Consider the following 4,327-nt stretch of genomic DNA (forward strand, 5'->3'; position numbering starts at 1 on the left):
GGTGGCCTTTGAGGAGGCTCAGGGCTTCCTCTTTGGCACCCAGCCGGCCATTCTGACAGACCAGCTTTCAGTGTCGTTTCTGGAGAAGCTGAGAGTTCAGGATTTGGAAAATGACTGGCTAATTCTACTCCTTACTTTCTGTATGAACTTGGGCCAATTCCTTAAACTCTCAGAGAACTGGAATGAAGATAAGGAATAAAGATGGGCTGTTGTGAAGAGTAAATAGGATAACACACAGAAAACAGCTGACATCATGCCTAGCACATAATGAGTGCTCAATAAACGTTGCCATTATTATTATTTATTATTACCATTATCATTATTCTAATTCCTGATGACAGCCTCTCCTTAAACTAGGTTAACTGGAAGGCAGAAACCACCAGATGTTGAACACATGTCTTCTGGAAGAATCAGCACTGCAATTTTTCCCCGGGAAATCTCCCCCGTCTGATATCAGTCCCTCTCTACCTTGAATGGACCTTCCTCTGCCCCTGCAGCAAGGGGTAGCCCTGAGACCCAGCCTGGACACAGGATTGGTGGAAGAATGGGCATGTGACCTGGTGAGAGCCAATCAGAGGGAGGACTGAGATTTTTTTTTTTTTCTTTGAAGAGAGACCCACTTTCCCCTTGGGAGGGAAAGGATGCCTAAAGCTTCTGAGCCCCAAAGCAGAACCAGGACCTGGCCAGGAGGACATTAACTGAAGTCTTTGAACTCATGAATCTTATTGTGAGTCAGTGAGGAATAATGATTATTACTATGATTTATTTTTTTTTTTTGCTTGCATCTATTTGAGTTTTCAGTCACTGACAACCAAATGTTCTGACTGAACATGTCAATAAGGTGCACTTTCTCTTTTCCTCTCTCTTTATAGATAGACATAGGAATATAAAATATATGTATCCTGTCTATCTTTAATTAAAATGACAGCGCATGTTGGAGACTCACTTCTAATTATTACTTTTGTTTTACAAACTTAGGTCAAGAGAAAATGTCGAGTAAGACTTTAAGATTCACAACACCTAGGTACAAATTAAGGGCCTTTACTCATTCAACCTCCACTGCCGTGGAGTCTCAGACTCAGAGTCACGGCTTGGTTTTAACCAGGGTTTTCTTTTCTGCTTTCAGGAAAACATTTAATTTCCACCCTGGGCGTAGTCTGTGCCTAGCTTCCTTGTGGTGCACTGTTTCTGTCTGCCCTTTGTCTGTCTGTCGCTGGTGTCAGAGCTGGTAACTATCTGTTTACAGTTGCAAACAGAGGCATCAATTGCCTTTTGAACCTCCTGTTTTCCTGTAAGTGCTCCCTGCTCAATTACATTTGCTGTCTCACTTGCATTTCTTTCTGCATAAAGAAGAGTGTCTGTTTTCCCCCCCTAAAATCTGATCACCTGCAAATCCCCACGTATTCTCTCATGTATTCTTTTATAGAGGCAGCAGGAGCGACAATCATACAGGCAGCACCTATTTGCATAGGCTAGAGTTTACAAGACAAGTTGCCACAACCCGGAAGTTTCTAGACCAAACAACAAGGTAGCTGTTAGGTGGTAGGAAGAACACTGAAATTGGAGTCAGATCCGTGTTTGAAGTCTGGTTTTTACTGGGGAGTGATATTGGCCAAATTGTGTGCATGTAGAATATGGAAAAACAAATCCCAACATTGTATACAACTATAATGCATCTGTAAAAATAATATGGGAAAAGATTATCTGATTCCTTTAACTAAAGAGAGACCCACTAGAAACAACTGACTGTAATTTAAAAAGAAAAAAAAATGTGGTTTTATCATTCACTTGCTGTGTGACCTGGGGCAAGTTACCTCACCTTGCTGAGCCTCAGTTTTCATCTATAAAATGGACATGATAGTACGGGCTTCACAAGGCAGGATCATGTAGTGACTTGATGAAAGAACTTTCCTCTGGAAAAGTGCTTTTCTTTGTCCTTTACTTGTCTGGTTTGGGTTCAAAATAATAAGAAAACTAACATTTATTGGGTACCTAATATGGGCTTACAATTATTTCTAGTTGTACTTAGCCTTACCATGACCCCTTCAAAGTTACTGCTGCTATAATATCTCTACTTTACAGGGGATAAAGCAGAGGATCAGAGAGGATAAGTCAGTTGCTGAAATCACACAGCTAAGAGACAAAGCCAGGATTTGAAATCAACAGTTTCACTCCGTAGCTTTCCCTTAATCATAACCATATGTCCCCCACTATGGTAGGAGATATCAGCCACCCACATGGGAGGCCACACAGGCCAGCGGCTAGGGTTGCTCTCTCCCAGAGGAAGTCATACAGTGTGCTGACTTTCCTGCTCCACATCCCAACTCTACTCCTGCCGTCTCTAGTCAACAGAGAGCTTGATGTCACTAGAGTCCAGGCCCTAGCACTTTTCGGAGACCTGTTAGGAATAAGGAAATGGCAGGTTGGCTTTGGAATCCAAAACCTGGCTCCTCCTGGCCATTCATGCCCCCTGTGGATTAAGGGGAAGTAGAGAAGCCAGGGACATGGGTCCTGTGGGAACTGGGAACAGGGGGATCCATAGGCACATACATCCCACATGCCGCAGAGCACAGGCTAAGATGTGCATGCACCCCTGCAGCCAGGTTCACAGTGAGCACATGAGGACATGTAGACAGATGTGTGACTTCACCAGTACCTGCATCCCCCACTCATGCCCTGATACACTCACCCTCCCTGAATTAAATTAATTCCTGGACTTGGTCGGAACCCATTAGGCAGAGTAGTGGATGGATCAAGTACACAGGCCCTATCCTTAGCTGCTGGTTCTGGTTCTCCCACAGAACAGCTATGTCTCTGGGCAAGTTCTCTCACCTTTCTGTGCCTCAGTTTCCTTATCTGCCAGTGGGATCATAATACCCCCTTGCATTGTTGTTAAGAATTTTGGTGCTCGCTTCGGCAGCACTTATACTAAAATTGAAATGATACAGAGAAGATTAGCACGGCCCCTGCACAAGGATGACATGCAAATTCGTGAAGTGTTCTATATTAAAAAAAAAAAAAAGAATTTTGTGTAGATGTAGCACACAGTAAGCCACCTTTAAAGGATGCTGTGACTTTTGTCTAACAGGCCAGCTCTTCTGGGAAACAGACTCAAAGATAGAGTTTGGGGTGCAGAATTTTATTAAGAGGTGCCTGTTTTAGTTAGATTTTTTCATTGCAGTGACCAAAAGACCTGATAAGGACAATTTTAGAGGAGGAAAAGTTGATTTGGGGCTCACAGTTTCACAGGTCTCAGTCCGTAGACAGCCAGCTCCATTGTTCTGGGCCTAAGGTGAAGTAGGTCATCATGGCAGAAGAATGTGGTGGAGGAAAGTAGTTCAGGACATGGCCACCAAGAAGCCAAGAAAGAGAGAAAATATAAACCAACAAAATGTAAACCATAAAGGCACACCCTCAGTGACCCACCTCCTCCATCCACTTCCTACTGCCCGCAGTGACCACCCAGTTAATCCCAGGACATTAATGCACTGATCAGGTGAAGGTCTTCATAAACCCATCACTTCACCTCTAAACTTTCTTGCATTGTCTCACATGTGCGGTTTGGGGGACACCTCCTATCTTAACCATAACAGTGCTCTTGGTATTGACACTCGTGGAAAGAAAGGGAGGGAAGCAGGGTTGGGTAAAGGGGGGCTGTAATGCAGTGGAAGGATCAACTCAGTGGAAGCCTCAGCCAACCCCATAGTTTGAAGCTGAGATGGTCTATCAGAGTTGTCCTGAGTTGGGATGAGAGGGCTTGGCACTTAAACCTGCCGACCAGTTTAAGGATACGAGTATACCAAGAAGGGACTGTAACCTTGGTGAGATGACTCTCCTCAATCAGGGATCCCAGGTGAGCAGTCAGCAACTGACACTTCCAGTGTCCCGGGAAATTCATGCCTGACCTAATCAGGAATCGGGCTGGACCTCTCAGACCATATCTGGCAGAGGGGTCCATTCTCTCCTTGTTGGACTCCAAAAGAGTCTCTGAAAACAGAGTCTCAACTTTCCCAGATTTAGCCCTCAAACTTAGTGCTTTGGTCTTGCTTCTATAGTCCATGGCACTTTGTTCAAACCTCAGGATCCCACTGAGTACATCCTTGACTAATAATAAGTGATGCTAACATTAACAAGCATTTGTTCAATAGACATGAACCAGTTCTAAGTGCTTAACATGGATTAACTCGTTTAATGATGACAACCACCCTATGATGACAACCACCTTATATGTAGATATAATTATCTACATTTTATAGATGAGGAAACTAAGACACAGAAAGCCTAGGCAATTTGCTATTGATCACACAGCTTATATGTGCTGTGCCAG

General features: G+C 43.8%; 1 non-coding gene across 1 annotated transcript; it reads left to right on the top strand.

Annotated features, from left to right (window-relative positions):
- The first annotated feature begins 2,904 nt into the window (after positions 1-2,904).
- Positions 2,905-3,011, top strand: LOC114081918 (U6 spliceosomal RNA). Its single transcript, XR_003580869.1, has one exon. It is a non-coding gene; the product is annotated as a U6 spliceosomal RNA (small nuclear RNA).
- The last annotated feature ends 1,316 nt before the right edge of the window (positions 3,012-4,327 follow it).

The sequence above is a fragment of the Marmota flaviventris genome, chromosome 1, assembly GCF_047511675.1.
Source record: "Marmota flaviventris isolate mMarFla1 chromosome 1, mMarFla1.hap1, whole genome shotgun sequence".
In the NCBI taxonomy this organism is placed as follows: domain Eukaryota; kingdom Metazoa; phylum Chordata; class Mammalia; order Rodentia; family Sciuridae; genus Marmota; species Marmota flaviventris.